This window comes from Crassostrea angulata, chromosome 2 (genome assembly GCF_025612915.1).
Source record: "Crassostrea angulata isolate pt1a10 chromosome 2, ASM2561291v2, whole genome shotgun sequence".
Classification (NCBI taxonomy): domain Eukaryota; kingdom Metazoa; phylum Mollusca; class Bivalvia; order Ostreida; family Ostreidae; genus Magallana; species Magallana angulata.
This window is the reverse complement of record NC_069112.1, coordinates 20,970,832-20,980,106: the sequence shown is the minus strand read 5'-3', so window position 1 is coordinate 20,980,106 and position 9,275 is coordinate 20,970,832. Positions and strand designations below refer to the sequence as shown.

At 32.4% G+C, this 9,275-nt stretch overlaps 1 pseudogene; it reads right to left on the bottom strand.

Annotated features, from left to right (window-relative positions):
- Positions 1 to 732: 732 nt before the first annotated feature.
- On the bottom strand, positions 733 to 1,992 carry LOC128174010 (uncharacterized; annotated as a pseudogene).
- Between the last annotated feature and the right edge of the window lie 7,283 nt (positions 1,993 to 9,275).

Genomic DNA, 9,275 nt, shown 5'->3' with positions numbered 1-9,275 from the left:
TATGGAGATATACATATTAACATAACATGAAGGCACAGATTATCTAAATAACCAAACCAGTTAAAAATTTGAATACCACTAGGAACATCTTATTTTTAACCTTGCAAGCATAAACACATCACTTGACTTCTGCCCTGTGTTAATATAACACTATAATATACATGTTAAAAGCTTTTATACTATCAAACATGTTTTAAAGACAGATATACATCTAATCAAACATTTTCAGATGAACCAGTAGGCACATGTTACTCAAATGATAAAATCAAACAGCAGAAACAATGGTTAAAAAACTATACAGCACATAAACACATCGGTTTACTTCTGACCTGTGTTATGTTATATGTGTAACCACATCATGCACATAGTATAGATAAATGTTATACATGAATCACACTTTGAATAATGTTCAATTTAAGACAAATGATAGGGAATTATGATGAAAATTGAATTTTGACATACAACTAATCCATACATTGAATTAAAAACACAAACAATGCATATCAGATACAATTATAATACACAGCAGTTAACTTCTGAACTGTGAAAACCTTCCAAGAAAAATATATATACATAGCATTTGCTATACGTACTTAAAATGTAAAGCTTGACAAACGTATGTATCTGTGAATAGCATCAGATTTCCATCTTCCCATTTTTAATGCAGTTTTCAGAATAACCCTTGTATAGAGCAGGGTTCAAACCAACAAAATCAATAATACTAGTAAGATTTTAACTACAAATGTTGGACATGGCAATACATTTACCTCTTAATTCTTCAATAGGTTTTTGCCAATCTACAGCCAAAGACTCCCTAAGCTTTCTGAAAGATTCGTCATATGTTCTCCAAGCAACATCCCCATGCAGTCTTTGCATTTCTCTAATAAAGCTCATGTATTTTAATAAATGGGGAGTTTCTGATGGGTGTTTCTGAATTCTGATTTAATAAAGATAAGAAAGGTATCAGTCCACTGACTGATGAACATGGGGGTTTTTGATTTTAAACTATGCTGCACATTAATGACCCCCGGTGTAATGCACAGCGTAAGAGGTTCTTGATCTTGGTGCGACAATGATACTCTTAAATCAAAAAATTCAATTGACCAAATTTTCGCCTTTATCTTTTGTGGTATTGTTGCACCAAGAGGAATACCTTCTGTCACAGAGATAAGATTATCAGAATTGAAGAAACCTTTGTTTGTGCCTACTGGCTCACCTGTGTTTTCTAAAGTTGAGATACTACTGACAATATAGGGTTATCTTGCGTGGAGGATGAAGCAATCGTTGGTGCAGGTTACTCATTGACGGTGTTTGCATATGTAGCAGATGCAGCATTTTCTAGGGGTACCACCGTACTACTTGATGCATCAGAGTTGGGTTTTTGCAATTTAACAATTTCTTGCGCAAGTCTTTGGTAATCGATTGGTTCAGCCTGAGGTTTATGTTTTTCTCTAGTACTTTCACTTGTCTCCACAGGATGTTTGCGTTTTGGCATGGTAACGCCTACAGGATATTTTAAAACTGTTCAAATAAAGTTTCTAAATGTACCCAATATACAATTAATGCAACTCTTGAGTGTACAAATTTACACTCAAATCATGCAGATGGGTGCACATGAGCTAATTATTATTTGATTAATTGCAATTTTGACACACTAATATTAAATAGAAAAATGCAATTATCAAGACTTGTGCCTAAACAGTGTATATCTTTAGATTCACATGTAAACTTACATACATGTAACAATACACATTAAGCATGTACGTGTGCATGAATCTGCATGAGCATATAAAAATGGAATCTCTGCATGTGCTTTAGTAATAGTCCACATGACCATGAGTGAGAAACAGAAAAAATAGTCCACTTGACTCTGCATGCTGACCAGAAAAATAGTGCACATGACTCTGCATGTGAACTAGAAAAAATATTGCAGACGACTGGGCACGTGAATCAAAATTAGTACACACAACTCTGCATGTGAATCAAAATTAGTACACATGACTCTGCATGTGAATCAAAATGAGTACACACGACTCTGCATGTGAATCAAAATGAGTACACACGCCTCTGCGTGTGAATCAAAATTAGTACACACGACTCTGCATGTGAACCAGATATATACTATAGTACGCATGACTCTGCATGTGAACCAGACAAATAGTACACACGACTCTGCATGTGAACCAGAAAAATAAACCACACGACTCTGTTGCGGTATTTACAAACTTGTTGACAGCTGACAGTTAAAATGACGTAGTCAAAACATCGCGCGACTAAACGCCGCGCTCTGATTGGCTAATGCAGACAAAAAAGAAGATCAGCTAAATACTCAAAAAATACTCAAAAATTATGATTATAATTATATTATGACTAGACAATTATTTTTGGTACTGGCATAAAAATAACATATCACAATTTACATACTATAAATGCTATTATTTACAATAATGCTGTATGTGGCTGTAATTCTTATAACATTCGATTGATATGTCAGTAAAACAAGGAATTGGCTGGTTTATCATACCTTATTTAAGCCATAAAAGCACTGAAAAAACCCAGCCAATGTATCGCAATTCACACTGAAATAGCAGTAAATTATCACACAACAGAAAACGCAGTGTAGATGATTGGTCAACCTCTACATTTATCGCGGGAAATTTAGCGCGAGTTCACGTTGTCGCCTTATATAAACTTTCCTTTGCTTTGTTTACGTATGTCTTCAAATAAACTATTACTAAAAACTCACTTAATCTTTTCACTGAATACTATTTCCTGTTTGACCTTCATTTGTGGTGATGCATTCTGGGTTCCAGTTCCTCTCTGTTTTTCCTCTGTCCACAATTGAATTTCAAACAGTTGTCCAAACGTCATCCAAACTTTTATTTCATTTTTCTACTGCTCACACTTCACGTGTTTGATGCCATCTTTCGGATCTCGTAGATCAGCTATTTCCAATTTGGTTTTTAAAAAGTCCTTATAAAGGAATTAAACCCCTTGATCATAGGTTAAACTTAAATACTTCATCCAAATGTTCATTTAATTAATCGTTTCTTTTCATTCATTGCAATCTTGTTTAATGTCAGTTATCTTCAATCTGAGTTTAAAATTTTCTCTTTATTAGAAATTAAATTTGAAACGAAATTAAAAATCAAAGATGTACAAAACTGAGTTGAATTGATTTATATTCATTTTGAAAATAAACAAAGGACAATTTTTACTTCTACTTTTTCTTGGTCTATCTTGAGTGTTTTTTCTTCTTTTTTATGTAAGGTTGTGTACTAAGACTTACCAGCTTACTAATTTGTTAATCTTCTCTTTAATTTAAGGATAATCTCTCCTTTACCTTCGGTGAATGCACTTTAAAAGCACTGCCACCATTTTGGTCGGAGATCCTTGCGTGGTATAGCGCAGCCTCAACATTTAGCATGGAATCTTAATCATTGGCAACGCTATTTCAGTTGTTAATGAGGCAGGATTGTAAAAGCCTACGAATGTGTAAGAAGTTATATACAGTTTGAGCGAATTAAAGAGGGGATTTGAGGGCAGCTCTATAGTTATGAAAGCCAAAAATAAATCTTAAAGTAAAGCGGCATTGAGCTGATCCTACCTCTATTTTTGTAAAGACCCATGCTTTTTATTTGATCCTGTCTAGTATTTTTTCTTTAGATTTTTGATTTTGAATACTTTTCGTTTTCAATACATTTTATCTTTATTCAATCGGGGGTTGGGACGGCAGCAGCCGATAACGTCATATTGGCCATGACTATATATAAATTTTGAAAGGGTTTTAGCATACCTTCAATTAAATAGTCAAATCTTATCGTTCATATAACGAGTCCGTAGACAATGGGATCGGTTGGTTTGGTGAAACTCCGTTGTAGAGGTTCATCTTTTACAAAGGGTATCATATTTTCAGTTATTGACATAAATTTCTTTATTACATCACAAGCGGATTCTATTGTATTTTTGCATGCATCAGTTTCTTTGTTTTGATATTGCTTTAATGATTTAATTGAAAAGAAGTGTAGATCTTTCAATTTTTTACGGTCAACAACAGTGTGGTCATTTTTTATGCGCAATTTTCTACATATATGTCGATTGAACGATCGTAGATACAACAGTAAGTTTTATAAACTGTCTCAAAAGTACATGTAGGCTCGCTGACATCCATGATCCTTTTCTAATTGACACTTTTTTCTTATATCTCTTGGTACATAGCCGCACTACACCGTCTTTACTTAATGATTAATCCTCTACTAATTGTAACAATCTCTCTGAACAATGATTACGTCAACAATCTTCCAAAAAAATGTTTGCAGCCAAGTAATAAGAAAGCGGATATTTTTAAATTCCTGAATTAAATATTTTTGATTTGATCAATAAATCAGTGGAAAGTGTTTTCTTTTCACAAAGTTTTTATTTATAGAGTATTTATATTTTTGATAGTCCTCTTTTTGAGACATGCGTATTTTTCAGAACATCAAATTTTTGATAACTTTATCTACCCATAGTTTTATGTCTTTTTTTTCAATATCCTTGAAACACCTCATACATTCGTATGTGGCTTTGACTTTTTTTCGTAACATTGTCATTTTATTCTTGCTGCTCATTTATATATTCATAATAAATTTGCTGAACTTCTTTCCTAGTTTGGGTTGTTCTCTCATACCACATCACATCCTGAACTGGGTTAGTGGGACGATTAAGGCTAGTGTACATGATAACCACTATACAAGGCCAAATCTTTACATCGTGCTATAGCTCGAGAAATCGTCCTTACTACCTTAGTTAATAATTATTAAAAACGTTAGTGAATCAACAAAAACCACATGGGGTTTAAAAACGGGTTGTTTTATGCATTTAAATCCGGTTTAGCGGAACCAACTATGAAAGCATAGGTATGAGGGTAGATTTGCTTTTTTTAAAAACAAGCCTATTAGATACAATTAGTGTAATTAATTAATTCGATATTATTTTTAATGAGACTAGACTTTGACCCGGCCGTGCGTGCACGGGTGACATTGCATATGATATCGGACATTTACGAAATAGATACATCGACACACATATTGTTGACATTTTCATAACCAAGCTTCAAGCCTACAATACTGCGATTAATTTTACCACAGTTTGAAAAATCTAACTGAAAAATCTTGGGACAGGCCTTCATCACAGTTAAATGCCTCCGATTTGTGTATCTGTAATGTAGCAAAATATTGAAGAATCGCTCCGAAACGATTTTGGGAAAAATTATGAAGCTGCATTGAAAATAACAGTCAAATTATTCACAACAAACAATTTTAAGGCGGTAAATACCTTTCATCCAAAAATTTATTTCATACATGTACTAATGAAGAATTCAAAAACTGTTCACCAACTTTTTTCCTTGCTTCGAATTTGCACACTATGTTGACAATCGAAACTCTTGGGATTTTTCATATTAAATGCACTTAGTTAGAGTTATTTCCCGTATTGTCTTTGATGAATTAATATGACAAATTTTCAACGAATAGTTTACACCTATTTTTGATATCGTTTCTGAGTATGAAATGTGATGTTTTGGAAACATAAACTAAAGAGCCTCCCATGATTAAGTGTGAATGTAATGCGCATGCGCAAGATTGTAAAATCCAAAAATTTCAGATGATTTCCGGGGTTTTTTAAAGGAATTTTTGTTGAATATTGATTAGTGAAGCTCTATTGAGAAAAAAATAAAAACAAATTGGTAATCTTCAAGTAGAAATGATGTTTAAAATACATAAAACAAAAGACAGAACTCATTTGATTTCTCGGTATTAAAGCCCCAAAAATCGAGTCTATTATTTTAATTAATAGTATATATGTCATAAATTGCAAGTATGTATTTATCTCCAAATAACTCCAAAATGAAAGAAAAATATAACTATTTATTAATTTTATAACTGTGATAAGAACGATATAGATTGAGACTTGTCAAAAACAGTGTAAATTCTGTATCAAAAACAAAATGTCGCATAATATAAAGCGTATTCATTACAAATATATAAAATTGTAATACATTCATAATAATGGGTTACATTTTTTTGGATTGTGGGATTTTTTAGCAGAGCACATATATAAATACTGGTCTCATCAATAATTTGTTGACACAGTTCTGCATTACATTTAAATGAAGGCAACAAATTTGTTCCCTCTTCAGATTATTTCCCTTTTCTGTAAGCTGTTTATTTCTTTTATTTTTAATGTAAGATTTGACAATTTTTATACTTATGCATTCTGGGTTCCAGTTCCTCTCTGTTTTTCCTCTGTCCACAATTGAATTTCAAACAGTTGTCCAAACGTCATCCAAACTTTTATTTCATTTTTCTACTGCTCACACTTCACGTGTTTGATGCCATCTTTCGGATCTCGTAGATCAGCTATTTCCAATTTGGTTTTTAAAAAGTCCTTATAAAGGAATTAAACCCCTTGATCATAGGTTAAACTTAAATACTTCATCCAAATGTTCATTTAATTAATCGTTTCTTTTCATTCATTGCAATCTTGTTTAATGTCAGTTATCTTCAATCTGAGTTTAAAATTTTCTCTTTATTAGAAATTAAATTTGAAACGAAATTAAAAATCAAAGATGTACAAAACTGAGTTGAATTGATTTATATTCATTTTGAAAATAAACAAAGGACAATTTTTACTTCTACTTTTTCTTGGTCTATCTTGAGTGTTTTTTCTTCTTTTTTATGTAAGGTTGTGTACTAAGACTTACCAGCTTACTAATTTGTTAATCTTCTCTTTAATTTAAGGATAATCTCTCCTTTACCTTCGGTGAATGCACTTTAAAAGCACTGCCACCATTTTGGTCGGAGATCCTTGCGTGGTATAGCGCAGCCTCAACATTTAGCATGGAATCTTAATCATTGGCAACGCTATTTCAGTTGTTAATGAGGCAGGATTGTAAAAGCCTACGAATGTGTAAGAAGTTATATACAGTTTGAGCGAATTAAAGAGGGGATTTGAGGGCAGCTCTATAGTTATGAAAGCCAAAAATAAATCTTAAAGTAAAGCGGCATTGAGCTGATCCTACCTCTATTTTTGTAAAGACCCATGCTTTTTATTTGATCCTGTCTAGTATTTTTTCTTTAGATTTTTAATTTTGAATACTTTTCGTTTTCAATACATTTTATCTTTATTCAATCGGGGGTTGGGACGGCAGCAGCCGATAACGTCATATTGGCCATGACTATATATAAATTTTGAAAGGGTTTTAGCATACCTTCAATTAAATAGTCAAATCTTATCGTTCATATAACGAGTCCGTAGACAATGGGATCGGTTGGTTTGGTGAAACTCCGTTGTAGAGGTTCATCTTTTACAAAGGGTATCATATTTTCAGTTATTGACATAAATTTCTTTATTACATCACAAGCGGATTCTATTGTATTTTTGCATGCATCAGTTTCTTTGTTTTGATATTGCTTTAATGATTTAATTGAAAAGAAGTGTAGATCTTTCAATTTTTTACGGTCAACAACAGTGTGGTCATTTTTTATGCGCAATTTTCTACATATATGTCGATTGAACGATCGTAGATACAACAGTAAGTTTTATAAACTGTCTCAAAAGTACATGTAGGCTCGCTGACATCCATGATCCTTTTCTAATTGACACTTTTTTCTTATATCTCTTGGTACATAGCCGCACTACACCGTCTTTACTTAATGATTAATCCTCTACTAATTGTAACAATCTCTCTGAACAATGATTACGTCAACAATCTTCCAAAAAAATGTTTGCAGCCAAGTAATAAGAAAGCGGATATTTTTAAATTCCTGAATTAAATATTTTTGATTTGATCAATAAATCAGTGGAAAGTGTTTTCTTTTCACAAAGTTTTTATTTATAGAGTATTTATATTTTTGATAGTCCTCTTTTTGAGACATGCGTATTTTTCAGAACATCAAATTTTTGATAACTTTATCTACCCATAGTTTTATGTCTTTTTTTTCAATATCCTTGAAACACCTCATACATTCGTATGTGGCTTTGACTTTTTTTCGTAACATTGTCATTTTATTCTTGCTGCTCATTTATATATTCATAATAAATTTGCTGAACTTCTTTCCTAGTTTGGGTTGTTCTCTCATACCACATCACATCCTGAACTGGGTTAGTGGGACGATTAAGGCTAGTGTACATGATAACCACTATACAAGGCCAAATCTTTACATCGTGCTATAGCTCGAGAAATCGTCCTTACTACCTTAGTTAATAATTATTAAAAACGTTAGTGAATCAACAAAAACCACATGGGGTTTAAAAACGGGTTGTTTTATGCATTTAAATCCGGTTTAGCGGAACCAACTATGAAAGCATAGGTATGAGGGTAGATTTGCTTTTTTTAAAAACAAGCCTATTAGATACAATTAGTGTAATTAATTAATTCGATATTATTTTTAATGAGACTAGACTTTGACCCGGCCGTGCGTGCACGGGTGACATTGCATATGATATCGGACATTTACGAAATAGATACATCGACACACATATTGTTGACATTTTCATAACCAAGCTTCAAGCCTACAATACTGCGATTAATTTTACCACAGTTTGAAAAATCTAACTGAAAAATCTTGGGACAGGCCTTCATCACAGTTAAATGCCTCCGATTTGTGTATCTGTAATGTAGCAAAATATTGAAGAATCGCTCCGAAACGATTTTGGGAAAAATTATGAAGCTGCATTGAAAATAACAGTCAAATTATTCACAACAAACAATTTTAAGGCGGTAAATACCTTTCATCCAAAAATTTATTTCATACATGTACTAATGAAGAATTCAAAAACTGTTCACCAACTTTTTTCCTTGCTTCGAATTTGCACACTATGTTGACAATCGAAACTCTTGGGATTTTTCATATTAAATGCACTTAGTTAGAGTTATTTCCCGTATTGTCTTTGATGAATTAATATGACAAATTTTCAACGAATAGTTTACACCTATTTTTGATATCGTTTCTGAGTATGAAATGTGATGTTTTGGAAACATAAACTAAAGAGCCTCCCATGATTAAGTGTGAATGTAATGCGCATGCGCAAGATTGTAAAATCCAAAAATTTCAGATGATTTCCGGGGTTTTTTAAAGGAATTTTTGTTGAATATTGATTAGTGAAGCTCTATTGAGAAAAAAATAAAAACAAATTGGTAATCTTCAAGTAGAAATGATGTTTAAAATACATAAAACAAAAGACAGAACTCATTTGATTTCTCGGTATTAAAGCCCCAAAAATCGAGTCTATTA